We start from the raw sequence: 19,435 nt of genomic DNA, 5'->3' as shown, positions 1-19,435 counted from the left end.
TCATTCGGTCGCATGATGCCTGCCGTAGCTTCGCTGGAACAGCCGTGCCTCGGCACACTCACACACCGCCAGGTCAGCGTGTACGTGTACCAACGAGAATCGCAAGGGTCCGGGACGCCACGATTTATTCATCTATAATACAAAGGTGGGGCATGGCAGTGGTCAGAAACCGCAGTTGAAGTATAAATCTACTTTCTGATCCACTGACAAGTCCCATTTTTGCGCCTTCGAGCAACATTTTCCATCATTCGGTCGCATGACGCCTGCCGTAGCTTCGCTGGAACAGCCGTGCCTCGGCACACTCACACACCGCCAGGTCAGCGTGTACGTGTACCAACGAGAATCGCAAGGGTCCGGGACGCCACGATTTATTCATCTATAATACAAAGGTGGGATTTGTCATTGGTTACAAGCTGTACATGAAGTATAAATATGTACGCGTGTGTCCAATGACAAGTCCCATTTTTGCGCCTTCGAGCAACATTTTCCATCATTCGGTCGCATGATGCCTGCCGTAGCTTCGCTGGAACAGCCGTGCCTCGGCACACTCACACACCGCCAGGTCAGCGTGTACGTGTACCAACGAGAATCGCAAGGGTCCGGGACGCCACGATTTATTCATCTATAATACAAAGGTGGGGCATGGCAGTGGTCAGAAACCGCAGTTGAAGTATAAATCTACTTTCTGATCCACTGACAAGTCCCATTTTTGCGCCTTCGAGCAACATTTTCCATCATTCGGTCGCATGACGCCTGCCGTAGCTTCGCTGGAACAGCCGTGCCTCGGCACACTCACACACCGCCAGGTCGGCGTGTACATGTACCTACGAGAATCGCAAGGGTCCGGGATGCGGCGATTCATTACTCGACATACACTAAATAGAAAAGTGAACTTTTCTTTCTTTTCTTTCTTTTCGGTCGGAAGTGACCTTTTTCATCTAGCAATCTGCGAAATTTAGTTTATAAGATTGTAAAGTCGTCGTTGTAACAAAAGGGAGTCAGTAGGAAGCGTATTGAATTCCTTCTGGTTTCCTTTCGGGTCTCTTGTGCAGCAACCTCCTCGTGGTGAGACCCGGGCAATCGGTATTATTATCTATTTGTAAAAACTTATAGTAATCTTACAAATAGAGTATAATATCGAGCTAATGGCTGCACAATTATAATTTCCTATAACATTTTAAATTAAAATTTAAGACTTACTTGCCTCTTGGTTTTCTTGACGATCATTATTAACCACGACTTGTTAATCGAATCGAGGCGCTGAAAAGTAGAGCGTAATCCGTTTTTCTGTCATTGATTGTTGGTGATCGTAGCTCGACACATAATATAGATACCAGAGAGACCACGAGCGGATATCATTGTGTATCGCTGCGCGTTGTGCGCTATAGTTACGGTCACCATACTTCCTTGGGGAACGACAAAACGGAAATTGTTTTGTTTCACAAAAAGAAAATTCAAGTTTTGTACTTTGTAATTCTTTTAAAAATTCGTAAAACTGTAATTCGTGTGTGGACGTTGCGTTTCGTTTAAATGCGTGCTTTCAATGATTCGATTTCTAATTGGGTTTTCTCACTGGTCCACGTATTGTTCATTAATGTTTGTTCAGTTGTCGCATTAACATGTTGACTGGCATGTCACCCATATGTGGGTGACGGAATTATTTGTCCTGGTTTTAAAATGAATTTTTACGTTAATATATTCATTGTAGCAAATTTAATTGGGATCTGTAAAATGCAAGAAAGCTGGAGGACTACCCAATATCATGCATTCAATTTTTTCAATTTTTATTTCATTAACTGACTTGCTTTGATTTTATGGAATTTTTGAGGTTTCTAGTTTGGCAGTCAAAGTGTTAAATACGCGTAAGCAAAAATGGACGATGTGTAAAATGTTTTTAAAACGTACATCTCTGTGTGCGAAGCGTTTAAAAATTTTGAACCTATGTTTTGAATCTATGTTGACAGGACTTGTCATTTTGTATCGCCATTTTGGGATTTTTTCACTGCTGACGTAATTTTTATTATACATTCCACTGATTTGCGTGCTCCGAGATTCAAATTTATTTCAATTTCAAATTTCAAACAACAAAATGGCCGATTTGGAGGAGGAAAATATAAAGATCAGAGCAGCGAAGGACTGTCCTCTTGAAGAAAGGACGCGTATGGTCACCGTAACTATAGTCGAGAACCTAGAAGACTCGACTTCGTTCGAACAGCCGTGCCACGATGAGAATAGCAAGGGTTCGGGAGGCGGCGATTCCAGACTCTATAATACAAAGGTGGGATTTGTTATTGGTTACAAGCTGTACACGAAGTATAAATATGTACAGCCTGTCCAATGACAAGTCCCATTTTTGCGCCTTCGAGCAACATTTTCCATCATTCGGTCGCATGATGCCTGCCGTAGCTTCGCTGGAACAGCCGTGCCTCGGCACACTCACACACCGCCAGGTCAGCGTGTACGTGTACCAACGAGAATCGCAAGGGTCCGGGACGCCACGATTTATTCATCTATAATACAAAGGTGGGGCATGGCAGTGGTCAGAAACCGCAGTTGAAGTATAAATCTACTTTCTGATCCACTGACAAGTCCCATTTTTGCGCCTTCGAGCAACATTTTCCATCATTCGGTCGCATGACGCCTGCCGTAGCTTCGCTGGAACAGCCGTGCCTCGGCACACTCACACACCGCCAGGTCGGCGTGTACATGTACCTACGAGAATCGCAAGGGTCCGGGATGCGGCGATTCATTACTCGACATACACTAAATAGAAAAGTGAACTTTTCTTTCTTTTCTTTCTTTTCGGTCGGAAGTGACCTTTTTCATCTAGCAATCTGCGAAATTTAGTTTATAAGATTGTAAAGTCGTCGTTGTAACAAAAGGGAGTCAGTAGGAAGCGTATTGAATTCCTTCTAGTTTCCTTTCGGGTCTCTTGTGCAGCAACCTCCTCGTGGTGAGACCCGGGCAATCGGTATTATTCTGTATTTGTAAAAACTTATAGTAATCTTACAAACAGAGTATAATATCGAGCTAATGGCTGCACAATTATAATTTCCTATAACATTTTAAATTAAAATTTAAGACTTACTTGCCTCTTGGTTTTCTTGACGATCATTATTAACCACGACTTGTTAATCGAATCGAGGCGCTGAAAAGTAGAGCGTAATCCGTTTTTCTGTCATTGATTGTTGGTGATCGTAGCTCGACACATAATATAGATACCAGAGAGACCACGAGCGGATATCATTGTGTATCGCTGCGCGTTGTGCGCTATAGTTACGGTCACCATACTTCCTTGGGGAACGACAAAACGGAAATTGTTTTGTTTCACAAAAAGAAAATTCAAGTTTTGTACTTTGTAATTCTTTTAAAAATTCGTAAAACTGTAATTCGTGTGTGGACGTTGCGTTTCGTTTAAATGCGTGCTTTCATTGATTCGATTTCTAATTGGGTTTTCTCACTGGTCCACGTATTGTTCATTAACGTTTGTTCAGTTGTCGCATTAACATGTTGACTGGCATGTCACCCATATGTGGGTGACGGAATTATTTGTCCTGGTTTTAAAATGAATTTTTACGTTAATATATTCATTGTAGCAAAGGGCCTAGCCGAATAAGATGGTCAAAACTGCCCTTAGACGTTTTTCAATAATTAATGAACCATTCGAAAGCTGACCAAGAAAAACCCCTCTGAGCCAAATTTCAACCCCCTATCTTGCTCGTGAGGGTAGTTACAGGGTAAATTAGATTTTGAGCTTTTCCGTGCATTTTCCGCACTCTGATGATTCCCAAAATTCTGAAAAAAATGTGACATATTTTGGACCCTAAAGCGGATTTTTGAGAATTTTCTCAGATTTTTTGGATGCAAACTGTGGTCGTAAAAAATGAAAAACCTCAAAAAAATCGGAAAAATGCAGGTTTCTCAAAAATATGAAAACATGCTATTGAGCTGTTTAGTGCCCCAATAAAGTACCATAACAGGCAGTGTCCTCAATTTTTTTTAGATTTTTTCTTGTGGGCACTTTTTGTCCAGACAAGAAAAACCGAATTTTTTCGACGTTTCTGCTATTAGGAGGAAAGTTACACTTGTTGATTTTATCGCAAGTATATATTAAGTCATTTTTAACGTTATTACATTGAAGCAAGTAAGTGTTTGACCTCAGAAATATGTTTTAAGAGAAAAACAAATTCTATTTCGTGCGATATATACCAGAATGTTCGCAACGTTTACAACGTCGCCGGTTGGCCGAGCAGTCAAGGTGTCGGACTACGGAGCGGAAACGCTGGGTTCGAATCCCGTCGAGGGTAAAGTTTTTTTTTCCATACATCATCTTTATTTTTTCAATTTCTTATATAGTTTATTCATGTGATTTTAACAATATTTTTTAAATGTTTTTAAAAAATATTGAGGTAACATTTTTAACGAACTTTTATTTATATTACTCCGATTTGACTTCGAATTTAATGATATTATTTTCTTGGATTAGGCAATAAATTAATATTTATATTATTGTGTTCGTCCACGATTTCCGCCAGATATAGAAATTGCTTGCGAAAATTGGTAAGATTCCGTGAAAAGAATTTTTAAATCTACTTCTGTCATTTCCGGAAAATCCAGAGTATCTACCGAGGATACTGTTTGAAAAGGAGTCGTTTTGCAGTTCCAATTATGTCCAATTTTTGGAAAGGTTTCGTTGTCTACTTGTTTGTGTAGAAGCTGGTACTTTTGACCTTGTATACTATACATTGCCTCTACAACCCAATGAATTTTCGTGACTTTTCGGGAATAATTCGACACTTTCGTCGAAAGTTGAGAACGATTACCTTTTAAAGCAGGCATGAGAACTCTGAATCCAAGACCTGTTAAATGAGATGTAACATCTCGAAAACCTCTGTCGACAATACAAAAGTCTCCCCTCTTCATGATGGTTTTCAATCAAGTAACTATAAACGGAAATACATCCTCATGTACGTTACAATAAAGAGGAATGGCTAAGGCTTATTTGTACCTGATACCTCACTTTAAAAATAGTGGTAGTATGTAGCCCTTTTCTTTCAATTGGACAAAAACCAATACTTTGCTGCGTGTTATTTATTTAGAATTCTTCTCATTTCCTCCCTAATTTATGAAGACGCAAGGCTTAGAAACCAGATTAATGAATTTTAATATTAAGAATGTTAGAGAGGACCGTAATGAAGATCATATACAATTAGAGAATCGAGGAAGTGATAGATACTCTAAAACTATATTTACATATATTTTATTCAAAAATGTTTCTTAAATATTTTTAAAACATTAAAAAAATATTTTAAAAATCACATGAATAAACCATGTAATAAAAAATTGAAAATATAAAGATGATGTATGGAAAAAAAAACTTTACCCTCGACGGGATTCGAACCCAGCGTTTACGCTCCGTAGTCCGACACCTTGACTGCTCGGCCAACCGGCGATGTTGTAAACGTTGCGAACATTCTGGTATATATCGCACGAAATAGAATTTATTTTTCTCTTAAAACATATTTCTGAGGTCAAACACTTACTTGTTTCAATGTAGTAACGTTAAAAATGCCTTAATATATACTTGCGATAAAATCAACAAGTGTAACTTTCCTCCTAATAGCAGAAACGTCGAAAAAATTCGGTTTTTCTTGTCTGGACAAAAAGTGCCCACAAGAAAAAATCTAAAAAAAATTGAGGACACTGCCTGTTATGGTACTTTATTGGGGCACTAAACAGCTCAATAGCATGTTTTCATATTTTTGAGAAACCTGCATTTTTCCGATTTTTTTGAGGTTTTTCATTTTTTACGACCACAGTTTGCATCCAAAAAATCTGAGAAAATTCTCAAAAATCCGCTTTAGGGTCCAAAATATGTCACATTTTTTTCAGAATTTTGGGAATCATCAGAGTGCGGAAAATGCACGGAAAAGCTCAAAATCTAATTTACCCTGTAACTACCCTCACGAGCAAGATAGGGGGTTGAAATTTGGCTCAGAGGGGTTTTTCTTGGTCAGCTTTCGAATGGTTCATTAATTATTGAAAAACGTCTAAGGGCAGTTTTGACCATCTTATTCGGCTAGGCCCTTTAATTGGGATCTGTAAAATGCAAGAAAGCTGGAGGACTACCCAATATCATGCATTCAATTTTTTCAATTTTTATTTCATTAACTGACTTGCTTTGATTTTATGGAATTTTTGAGGTTTCTAGTTTGGCAGTCAAAGTGTTAAATACGCGTAAGCAAAAATGGACGATGTGTAAAATGTTTTTAAAACGTACATCTCTGTGTGCGAAGCGTTTAAAAATTTTGAACCTATGTTTTGAATCTATGTTGACAGGACTTGTCATTTTGTATCGCCATTTTGGGATTTTTTCACTGCTGACGTAATTTTTATTATACATTCCACTGATTTGCGTGCTCCGAGATTCAAATTTATTTCAATTTCAAATTTCAAACAACAAAATGGCCGATTTGGAGGAGGAAAATATAAAGATCAGAGCAGCGAAGGACTGTCCTCTTGAAGAAAGGACGCGTATGGTCACCGTAACTATAGTCGAGAACCTAGAAGACTCGACTTCGTTCGAACAGCCGTGCCACGATGAGAATAGCAAGGGTTCGGGAGGCGGCGATTCCAGACTCTATAATACAAAGGTGGGATTTGTTATTGGTTACAAGCTGTACACGAAGTATAAATATGTACAGCCTGTCCAATGACAAGTCCCATTTTTGCGCCTTCGAGCAACATTTTCCATCATTCGGTCGCATGATGCCTGCCGTAGCTTCGCTGGAACAGCCGTGCCTCGGCACACTCACACACCGCCAGGTCAGCGTGTACGTGTACCAACGAGAATCGCAAGGGTCCGGGACGCCACGATTTATTCATCTATAATACAAAGGTGGGGCATGGCAGTGGTCAGAAACCGCAGTTGAAGTATAAATCTACTTTCTGATCCACTGACAAGTCCCATTTTTGCGCCTTCGAGCAACATTTTCCATCATTCGGTCGCATGACGCCTGCCGTAGCTTCGCTGGAACAGCCGTGCCTCGGCACACTCACACACCGCCAGGTCAGCGTGTACGTGTACCAACGAGAATCGCAAGGGTCCGGGACGCCACGATTTATTCATCTATAATACAAAGGTGGGATTTGTCATTGGTTACAAGCTGTACATGAAGTATAAATATGTACGCGCGTGTCCAATGACAAGTCCCATTTTTGCGCCTTCGAGCAACATTTTCCATCATTCGGTCGCATGATGCCTGCCGTAGCTTCGCTGGAACAGCCGTGCCTCGGCACACTCACACACCGCCAGGTCAGCGTGTACGTGTACCAACGAGAATCGCAAGGGTCCGGGACGCCACGATTTATTCATCTATAATACAAAGGTGGGGCATGGCAGTGGTCAGAAACCGCAGTTGAAGTATAAATCTACTTTCTGATCCACTGACAAGTCCCATTTTTGCGCCTTCGAGCAACATTTTCCATCATTCGGTCGCATGACGCCTGCCGTAGCTTCGCTGGAACAGCCGTGCCTCGGCACACTCACACACCGCCAGGTCGGCGTGTACATGTACCTACGAGAATCGCAAGGGTCCGGGATGCGGCGATTCATTACTCGACATACACTAAATAGAAAAGTGAACTTTTCTTTCTTTTCTTTCTTTTCGGTCGGAAGTGACCTTTTTCATCTAGCAATCTGCGAAATTTAGTTTATAAGATTGTAAAGTCGTCGTTGTAACAAAAGGGAGTCAGTAGGAAGCGTATTGAATTCCTTCTGGTTTCCTTTCGGGTCTCTTGTGCAGCAACCTCCTCGTGGTGAGACCCGGGCAATCGGTATTATTATCTATTTGTAAAAACTTATAGTAATCTTACAAATAGAGTATAATATCGAGCTAATGGCTGCACAATTATAATTTCCTATAACATTTTAAATTAAAATTTAAGACTTACTTGCCTCTTGGTTTTCTTGACGATCATTATTAACCACGACTTGTTAATCGAATCGAGGCGCTGAAAAGTAGAGCGTAATCCGTTTTTCTGTCATTGATTGTTGGTGATCGTAGCTCGACACATAATATAGATACCAGAGAGACCACGAGCGGATATCATTGTGTATCGCTGCGCGTTGTGCGCTATAGTTACGGTCACCATACTTCCTTGGGGAACGACAAAACGGAAATTGTTTTGTTTCACAAAAAGAAAATTCAAGTTTTGTACTTTGTAATTCTTTTAAAAATTCGTAAAACTGTAATTCGTGTGTGGACGTTGCGTTTCGTTTAAATGCGTGCTTTCAATGATTCGATTTCTAATTGGGTTTTCTCACTGGTCCACGTATTGTTCATTAATGTTTGTTCAGTTGTCGCATTAACATGTTGACTGGCATGTCACCCATATGTGGGTGACGGAATTATTTGTCCTGGTTTTAAAATGAATTTTTACGTTAATATATTCATTGTAGCAAATTTAATTGGGATCTGTAAAATGCAAGAAAGCTGGAGGACTACCCAATATCATGCATTCAATTTTTTCAATTTTTATTTCATTAACTGACTTGCTTTGATTTTATGGAATTTTTGAGGTTTCTAGTTTGGCAGTCAAAGTGTTAAATACGCGTAAGCAAAAATGGACGATGTGTAAAATGTTTTTAAAACGTACATCTCTGTGTGCGAAGCGTTTAAAAATTTTGAACCTATGTTTTGAATCTATGTTGACAGGACTTGTCATTTTGTATCGCCATTTTGGGATTTTTTCACTGCTGACGTAATTTTTATTATACATTCCACTGATTTGCGTGCTCCGAGATTCAAATTTATTTCAATTTCAAATTTCAAACAACAAAATGGCCGATTTGGAGGAGGAAAATATAAAGATCAGAGCAGCGAAGGACTGTCCTCTTGAAGAAAGGACGCGTATGGTCACCGTAACTATAGTCGAGAACCTAGAAGACTCGACTTCGTTCGAACAGCCGTGCCACGATGAGAATAGCAAGGGTTCGGGAGGCGGCGATTCCAGACTCTATAATACAAAGGTGGGATTTGTCATTGGTTACAAGCTGTACACGAAGTATAAATATGTACCGCGGGTCCAATGACAAGTCCCATTTTTGCGCCTTCGAGCAACATTTTCCATCATTCGGTCGCATGATGCCTGCCGTAGCTTCGCTGGAACAGCCGTGCCTCGGCACACTCACACACCGCCAGGTCAGCGTGTACGTGTACCAACGAGAATCGCAAGGGTCCGGGACGCCACGATTTATTCATCTATAATACAAAGGTGGGGCATAATAGTAGCCAGAGACATTAGATGAAGTATAAATCTAATGCTCGAACTACTGTTAAGTCCCATTTTTGCGTCTTCGAGCAACATTTTCCATCATTCGGTCGCATGATGCCTGCCGTAGCTTCGCTGGAACAGCCGTGCCTCGGCACACTCACACACCGCCAGGTCAGCGTGTACGTGTACCAACGAGAATCGCAAGGGTCCGGGACGCCACGATTTATTCATCTATAATACAAAGGTGGGGCATGGCAGTGGTCAGAAACCGCAGTTGAAGTATAAATCTACTTTCTGATGCACTGTCAAATCCCATTTTTGCGTCTTCGAGCAACATTTTCCATCATTCGGTCGCATGACGCCTGCCGTAGCTTCGCTGGAACAGCCGTGCCTCGGCACACTCACACACCGCCAGGTCGGCGTGTACATGTACCTACGAGAATCGCAAGGGTCCGGGATGCGGCGATTCATTACTCGACATACACTAAATAGAAAAGTGAACTTTTCTTTCTTTTCTTTCTTTTCGGTCGGAAGTGACCTTTTTCATCTAGCAATCTGCGAAATTTAGTTTATAAGATTGTAAAGTCGTCGTTGTAACAAAAGGGAGTCAGTAGGAAGCGTATTGAATTCCTTCTGGTTTCCTTTCGGGTCTCTTGTGCAGCAACCTCCTCGTGGTGAGACCCGGGCAATCGGTATTATTCTCTATTTGTAAAAACTTATAGTAATCTTACAAATAGAGTATAATATCGAGCTAATGGCTGCACAATTATAATTTCCTATAACATTTTAAATTAAAATTTAAGACGAAAATTTAAGAAGTATGTAATTGAACTGTTTTTGAATTTACTTTGGGTTAGCTTGGGATGGGCCAAGGTGGGCCTTCAATGCTTTCCTTGTTTACCCTTGGCCCACCTTCACCTTCTTCGTAAGCTCCTGTCAATTATTAACAGAAACACACAGCTTTCGTTTCGGAGTACTTTTCATTCAATGAACATCGGCAATTCTTTTTCTGTATTTCTAATTAAAATTTTCTTCTGAACTTTCCGAAGTTCCTGTTCTTAAAATTGATATTTTGTGGCTTCCTCTTCTTGTAGGGATAACTCTGGACTACTAACCGAACGATACCGCCCATAACTCTCACGATCGGTGCAACGATCGGTGTACCTTTTTCCGGTATATTCTTATTTCCTTCATCGATTTTGAATATACAGTAGAGCTGTGCGGATTCAACCGTCACGAGCTCGTTTACTTGTAACTTCGAATGCCTTCCTCTCCTTAAAATCGATTATGTCAGAACCGTGCAATTTCGTGTCAATATACAGGCCCTCATGGTTTCGAGCCAGTTTCCATGAGCCATAAATGCGTACAGATACGCAGTCTAGTCATTACTTCCACGGAAGCAATAGTAAATACTCAATCACCGAGATTCCAGCGAACGAGCTGGGAATTACAGTTCCGGACAAGTATAAGCGATAAAAGCTTGAGCACGCGCGATCGACGTGTTGTCCGCAGATAATCGCGGTCTCGCGGAGAGCTTTTTCTCTCACACCCGGGTGTGCCCGTTGTCGACGATTAATCAACGAGACGGCTCCGTAATTAAAAAACGGACCGCGTTCAAGCGGCCAGGACCGACTACGAAGTCGCCGGAGACTCTGGGGAATAGAGCAGACCGTCGCGATCGTCTTCATCACGTCACCGGAGAGAATCCACCGTGGGGAAAAAATAAAGTAAGAAACAAAACAACACAACAACGACCGGGGCAATTAACGGGATATCGTCGGTTTTATTCAGGGCGCGACACGGCTCCCGATAAGGTAAGACTCCTGACTCACCTCTGCGAGAGTTTCCTCCTTGCTCACTTCTCCATGCTCCGGCGCTTCTTCGCGCGTTGGTTTATTCTTGTCCTTCTTGCTGAAACTGATGGACCTGAAGGACCATTTCTTCTTCATCTATGAACGAGGAAACGGTATCAATAATGATCGTAATGACTCTCGTTACGAGCTACTACTCGCGTCTTCCTCTCCTAAGGTCGTTACACGCGCGATTCACCAGTCAACAGGTCGTGTGTCTCAGTCGTCTCCTTGCGCCCCATTGCAGTCTGGAACCGCTCGCCGGCGATAACAGTCGAGAGACTTATGCGAATCGGACAACCACGTACGAGAGGAAACCGCGAAACTCTCGGATTACAGAGGACGGACAGTGGTTCTTCGACGGGGACCTGTCTTTGCTCCGCGGTTTCTGGAAGGGAGCCACAAAGAAGTCGATGAACAACGTCTACTTTTTCGATTAATAATTATTTAATGCGAATTTTGTGCATTCATGAGAGAATTGAGTAGATAAAATATAAAATTGCCGGGAGATTACAGAAGATTTTGAGCGCAATGTATTTTCAATTTATTCAAACGATTAAAGAGAGAAGCAATTTTCAAGGAACGTTGAAGATAATTTTTTAAAGCTAGCTATACGGAGCATTAAAAGTGTTAAACATTTTTTGATAATATGTACAGCGTTTACTCGATATATGTCCGAAACACGGGCCCAGCCAGGGACATATATTGACGAGGAGATAGAAAAGTAAATTTAGAAAAATAAATTTGAAAAATAAATTTATTAAATTTTCAATCTTATATACTTGTCTCTAGTAAGCTTCCAAAGACAAATAAGCTTATGCTACCATTCAACAATTGAAAAACAAACTTCATAGAAGTAGACTTCAAAGTCCTAACCGGTCTCAAGGGACTTATAAGTCGCCTCAGTAAATAAAGGGTTAAACAAGCAATTATGCTCCGAACGATGCGATGTTTGGACTCATTTTGACCGGAAAAATGTGGCGAACGTCGTGTTAGTAAAGGTTACATAAAGAATGATTATCCTTAGTGTTATTGTGATTATTATTATTCATCTTAACCTCTCAAGCACGGCGCGCTCGTCCGCAACACTGTCTCCCAGGGACGGCGCGCCTGGCCGCGGATGGCACAAAAGCCACTATAGTGGTTCGTACTGTGTGAACTGATGCTTTCCACGGAAAAGCCACTATACTGGATCGAACAATTCAAACTGACTCTTTCCACGGAAAAGCCACGATAGTGGTTCGAACCATTCAAATTGACGCTTTCCACGGAAAAGCCACTATAGTGGCGCACCGTTCAAACTAATGCTTTCCACGGAAGCCACTATAGTGGCGTACAGTGCTTAAGAGGTTGAAATGGTCATGCAGAGGAAAAAGTTTGTGAAAATCTTGAGATTTATAATGGATCCAAAAATCATTGGAGGTAGGTTCCCCATAACTCCCACTGAAATGACCTGGTGCGCTTGACAACCGAATAAATTGACCTCGCATTGTTTCAGCAAGAAGAGGTGAAAGCCGAGGAGACCAAGCAAGAGTCTGCTGGAGACTCGCCCGCGGAATCGGCTGAGGCCGCGACATCCACAGATGCCACCAGCCCCGCCAGTTCGGACGTTGTCACCTCCCCAGACAGCAAGGAGGCCAAAAAGAAGGAAAAGGTGAGGTTCTCGTTCAACCCTAATGTTACCACGTCCGTGGACTCCAGAGCGCACAATGTCCTGGAACCCCGTTTTCATCGGGCCAAAATTATTTCAACATTATTTGGGGGGTTTACAGTAGGTCGTTGAACTCGTCTCGACACCCGCACGAACTCAAAAATATTGCAAAAAATCCAGGTGACCTCCAAAGTCAAAAATATTTTTCGAATCTATAAAAAAGTGTAATGACTGAAACTAGGGTAAGGAACCCAATTACTGTGCGCATATTAACTATACTTCCTTTTGAAGCATAATGAATATTAAAAAAGAAATATTAAATTTTTTCATTAAAATCAGTTAATATAGATGTTATGTATCTCTTTTTCAATATTCATTATGCTTAGAAAATAATTAATATACGCACAGTAATTGGGACCCTTACCCTATAACGAATTAGAGTAATTAATTTCCCTTTGAATTTGAATTGACTGAAATGGCTAATACAGTGAATTCTCGATGTATGTCAACAACGCGGGTCTTGTCAGCGTCATGTGTCGTCCTCTGTGGCGACCGAGGCCTCTCGAGCCTGGGGGCCCCTCACGGGGTATACCCCGCGGTAGTGGGGATAATTTCGCGACGTTTATCGTCAAGGCCTTGGCGACATATACAAAGAAATCACTGTATTTTGGATTTCGTATCGTGGAAGAGTTGTCGATGGATGTATAGAAAAATTCGTTGTGTAGGAAATCTAAAAACTAAAGGTAATACAACCGTATTTGATATTAGCTTTATTTAAATGGATGCTACAGCGAACACGTCTTTCGCTTTCTTCCGTTCTACCCAGACTGACTGTCGTGGACCGTTGCGGGTCGCCGACAACGGGCCACTCGTCATTTGTTTATTTCAGGTGATAAGCGTTTTATAAACTCCGATAGCCCTCTCCATCTCAACGGTACGCCGACCGTGTGCGGTCCTAGGCGATCGGGTTTCTATAGCTTGTGCCGACAGCTTCCTACAGTTGGTAACATGCAAGTTGAAAAATTCGGTTTTGGCCCTGAAGAACGGGTTTCCAGACTGCAATGGGGCGCAAGGAGACGACTGAGACACACGACCTGTTGACTGGTGAATCGCGCGTGTAACGACCTTAGGAGAGGAAGACGCGAGTAGTAGCTCGTAACGAGAGTCATTACGATCATTATCGGTACCTCGTTCATCGAGTCCTCGTTCATAGATGAAGAAGAAATGATCCTTCAGATCGATCAGTTTCAACAAGAAAGACAAAAATAAGCCAACGCGCGAAGAACCGCCGGAGCATGGAGAAGTGAGCAAGGAGGGAACTCTCGCAGAGGTGAGTCAGGAGTCTTACCTTATCGGGAGCCGTGTCGCGCCCTGAATAAAACCGACGATAACCCGTTAATTGCCCCGGTCGTTGTTGTGTTGTTTTGTTTCTTACTTTATTTTTTCCCCACGGTGGATTCTCTCCGGTGACGTGATGAAGACGATCGCGACGGTCTGCTCTATTCCCCAGAGTCTCCGGCGACTTCGTAGTCGGTCCTGGCCGCTTGAACGCGGTCCGTTTTTTAATTACGGAGCCGTCTCGTTGATTAATCGTCGACAACGGGCACACCCGGGTGTGAGAGAAAAAGCTCTCCGCGAGACCGCGATTATCTGCGGACAACACGTCGATCGCGCGTGCTCAAGCTTTTATCGCTTATACTTGTCCGGAACTGTAATTCCCAGCTCGTTCGCTGGAATCTCGGTGATTGAATATTTACTATTGTTTCCGTGGGAGTAATAACTAGACTGCGGATCTGTATGCATTTATGGCTCATGGAAACTGGCTCGAAACCATGAGGGCCTGTATATTGACACGAAATTGCACGGTTCTGACATAATCGATTTTAAGGAGAGGAAGGCATTCGAAGTTACAAGTAAACGAGCTCGTGGCGGTTGAATCCGCACAGCTCTACTGTATATTCAAAATCGATGAAGGGAATAAGAATATACCGGAAAAAGGTACACCGATCGTTGCACCGATCGTGAGAGTTATGGGCGGTATCGTTCGGTTAGTAGTCCAGAGTTATCCCTACAAGAAGAGGAAGCCACAAAATATCAATTTTAAGAACAGGAACTTCGGAAAGTTCAGAAGAAAATTTTAATTAGAAATACAGAGAAAGAATTGCCGATGTTCATTGAATGAAAAGGTACTCCGAAACGAAAGCTGTGTGTTTCTGTTAATAATTGACAGGAGCTTACGAAGAAGGTGAAGGTGGGCCAAGGGTAAACAAGGAAAGCATTGAAGGCTCACCTTGGCCCATCCCAAGCTAACCCAAAGTAAATTCAGACACAGTTCAATTACATACACAAGTTTTTATAACAGAAGCAACGCAACGGGATCGGTTAATGCCTGCGTCACGATCGGATCTACACGATCCACGAGGAGGACCGGCGGATCAGATGGCCCCTCGCACTCTATTCTTCGTCGGACACTAACGGAGAATCGTTAATGGCCTTCGGAATCGCTCGCGCTAAACGCAGCGCGAACGATTTGCTGGCGATCATCATTTGCGACGACATAACAAAATGGCCGGAAACCATGGAACCTAGGAGCAGCGCCATCACTACTTTCAGCTTTCAGTTTTCTGTACTCGACCGTCTCGGTCGATCGTGATTCTCGGCGACTGTTGTGAGATCGATTGCTAATTGTGATCGGTGATGTTTCGGGGTGGCGAGGAAGTAGACCCAAGTCCCGTCGGGCAGAAGTCCGGTGTAAGCCCATCGGCGGAGGCCGAGGCCGCGCCGAACTTGTCGTCGGCCTCGACGGAGACCAAGGACGAGGTCTCGTCGACGCCGACCGCAGCAACGGCGGTCAGTAGCCCGGGTGGAGAAGAGCCGGGGGAACCCAATCTGTCTCCCGTCCCTATCGACGACACGAAACAGGAAAAATTAGTCGAGGTCAGTCCAGCCGGTGGACCAGTTCATACCGGACCCGGTAGAAGTCTCCGTTTTCAGACAGTCGCTACTACGCCGTCGTCTATCATTGAGAGGAAAACCAGGGAGGACATTCCTTCCCTGCCACCGTCCAGTCCACCACCGACGCCCATAGACCCGTCGCCGTTGCAGCAGGCTCAGCAGGCTCAGCAGGCCGCGGCTACCGCAACATTGCTCGCGGAGGCCCTCAAGTTGCCTGCCGAGGCTGCTGCCGGCGCAGACAATTTCGTTGCACCGCCGATAACAACAACAATACCCGTCCTATCCTCCACCTGCCCACCTGAGCGTGACGAATCACCATCCCCGACAACACCATCACCGTCACCGTCACGATCGTCACCTCTGTCACCTCCGTCACCGCCGTCCGCGGAATCTCGCGATCTCACCGCTGCACCCCATATACCACACGTTTCACCCCTAGACGAATCCCGCACAGAACAAACCACCCCGGCTCCTCTAGCGAAGCTAGAGGCTCTGCCGGTGGTAGATACGTTCGTCTTCGTCGATAACGTCCCAGAATCGTTCTCGGACCGCGAGCAGAACAAGCTCGTCGAACAGATTACCTCCCCTCCGGCCGAGCAGAAAGAGCAAGTGCCGCCGGAAGAGGAAATGGCAGAGGCGCCGCCCCCGCTCCAGGAAAAATCACCGGAACAGAAGACAGTCTCCGCGGAACAAAAAGAGGAAGTCGTCGAGCAGCCGATACAGTACGTAGCCTGCGAGCTAGGTAACGCCGCTGTGAAACGCGCCGAGCAAGAACACGTACACGAAGAAAAGACACCGACCAGAGACGTCGAGGAGCCGATCATCGCGACACAGGAGCAGCAGGTCTCCCAGGACGAGCCAACAAACGAGCCATTGAGGCCATTAGAAAATGGTGAGTTAACTGCCGTGAATATTATTGGAATATTTTTCTCTTTTAAGAATGTTTTAAATTCTTTTGAATTTATTCCTGGATATTGATCCGACAAGATTATACCAATTTCGTTATTATCTGTGACCATCTTGATTAGTTTTATAAAATCGTTTGCGTTTTGTGTCTTGCATGTTAGAATATATCCATATCTCGTAAAATGGTGCACCAAAAGGTGTAGAAATATTTTTGTGTTGATATGGATCCGCCAAATCCTCCGATTGTGTCAATTGACATAATCTCGAATGGCTCTTTTGCAGGTCCTAAATATGATATTAATCCGTTTTTCCTTTGTCCTCTTGATTTGTTTTTTATACATATTACACAATTTTTACAAATGTGTTTTATATTTTCTGTTAGTTTCTTTGCTGTATAATATGGTATAATTTTATTTTCCATTTGCTTTATTCCTATGTGGCAGTATTCTTCATGTACTTTTTTTGGAAAAGACGGAAACACGGAACAACAACAACAAAAAAAAATAATAATAATAATAATACACGAGTTATTGAAAATAGAGAATGAAACGGAACGGACGGAAGACTCTCCGATTCCAAGGAGCGGAATATACGGCGCCTGTTGGAACACGAGGAGATCGGTGACCGGAAACCGTCAATTTTCCTCCGACGACTTCAAGGCCTCGCGGGTGACACAGTGTCGGACGATTTTCTCAAGACTTTGTGGGTAGGACGTCTTCCGGCGAGTATACAGGCCCTCATCGTTTCGCGCCAGAAGGAATCGCTCTCCGAGTTGGCCGCGCTCGCCGACGCCGTCGCGAGATCGCCGCCCTCCGCGTAGGGAAACGTGACTTCCGTTGGCCGCGTTCCAAGTCGCAAAATGGACGCCCCAGGTATTCGCGATCGCGTAGTCGCGGCGGGAAACACGATTCCACCGATGGAAAGTGTTGGTAGCATTGGGAACATGGGGCCGCCGCGAAAAAGTGCCGTGCCGTGTCGGGAAACTCGAATAGAATGGAGAATTCGGTGTGTGTGTTATCTTCGCCAAGACACGTGGACGCCGAGAACAGAGGGCAAGAAACAGATAGTGTCGGGCGGGGTGAGGAAAAAAAGATGAATTAAAAGAATAACGTCGAAGCGGACGAGTAATGAAACACTCGGATCGCGATTCTCGTGGTGTTGTTGTTCGACAACTGACACGAGATCGAGCTCTCTTCCTGGTTCTCAGTCTCCGCCGGAGACTTGGCTAGAACGGTGTTCCTCAACACACTGTCGTCGTGCTCGTTTACGGTACAAGGCGAACAGGGCGAACTCTCGGGTCTTTCTCGCTATGTCGATAGCTCTCGTCTTGGTCTTGGTCTTGGTCTTGTGCGTGGTTGTCTAAGTGAACGTGCGTCTGCGAGGAGTTTAACGTGGACGTTGTCGTCGGGCCATCGTGCACCGGTTTCGTCACGGCGACGACAGTGGAGTAAGGACTGGGACTTCCGGGCGGTGTCAGAAGAAGCGTCTCTGTCGGGTTTCGCGTGCTGGGCTTGTCGTCCTTGTCGGGAACCGGGAACAACAACTCGCTCTTCGCCTCGGCTACGATACTGCAACTACTGATGGTCGCTAGCGGGCAAGAGAGCTCTTCCGGTGGTAAGGGATACTCGAATGAGTCTGCTGGTCGAGCATTCTGTCGACCGGGATTCGTCGTCTTCGTCCTCCTCGTTCACGAGACTGTCGCTGTCCGCTTCGCGGGGTTTCTCGACTTGTGACGCTTTCGCTGGAGACGCCGAAGAGGGAACCTCGACAATCGGACGCTCCGTCGTCTCCGCTTGATCTGCTGTGGGTTCGGCTAACGAGGACGCCACCGTTTCGTCCTGCGACCGTTCTTCGGGGCGAGGCACTGCGGATTCGGTCGATTTCATCGCTTCGAGATCGAGCTTCTCTGGAGCACAGGCCGCCGCCGGCGAGCCTAGTACAGGTGGCGTTTCGTTGCTTCTATTGCAGGCCGTCGAAGAGAGTGTGCCTTCCAGTAGGGGGGCGGCGGGGGCGGGGAGGGCGCGGGGGTCTCCCCCGCGTCAGCAGGTGCCCCCGGTTGTGGGGGGCGGGGTGTTGTCGGCGCGGGGAGTCTCTCCGCGCCCTGTTGTGCCCGCACAACTGGGGGCGGTGAACTTGGGGGCCCGGGGCGTGAGCTGACCCGGGTCCCCGGGGGGAGCATAGCTCCCCCCGTCATAGGCCGACACCCCCCGGGTTAGTTTCCCGGTGTGGGGGGGTGTCGGTCCTTCCCTCCCCGATTGGGGAGTGGGATCCGTGGGGGTTTGGGGAAAGGAAGGGTCGGGGCGTGCCGGATCGCTCCTCCGACGGCCCTTCCTTCCGGTGGCGGCGTCTTCCTGCCTCGGCCGGGGTGGTTCCTTCGGGACACCGGCCCCGAGCGGGGCACGAAGACTCCGGGAGCTGCGGGTGGACCGAGCTGGGGCTCGGGAAGCCCAATCCGAAGGCTCCAGGGATGGGGACACCGGGCGGGCCCCTCCGCCCGGGGTCTTGTAGCGTAGGCAGTGGGGGAGGTGAACCCCTCCCCCGGGGTATGATGATAGCTGGAAGTGTCCTGTTGAGTACACGCGTGATCCAGGCACCTCCCATTTAGCTTAGGTGGGCGTGGGTTTTTAGTGGGTAGCCTTCTGGAGAATTTTTCCCCAGGGGTAGTCCCACATAACCCCGGGAAAAAAACGGAAACACGGAACAACAACAAAAAAAAAAATAATAATAATACACGAGTTACTGAAAATAGAGAATGAAACGGAACGGGCGACGATGTTGCCGCGACATCGCGAGAGCA

This window comes from Halictus rubicundus, chromosome 13 (assembly GCF_050948215.1).
Source record: "Halictus rubicundus isolate RS-2024b chromosome 13, iyHalRubi1_principal, whole genome shotgun sequence".
Lineage (NCBI taxonomy): Eukaryota > Metazoa > Arthropoda > Insecta > Hymenoptera > Halictidae > Halictus > Halictus rubicundus.
This window is presented reverse-complemented; position numbering follows the sequence as displayed.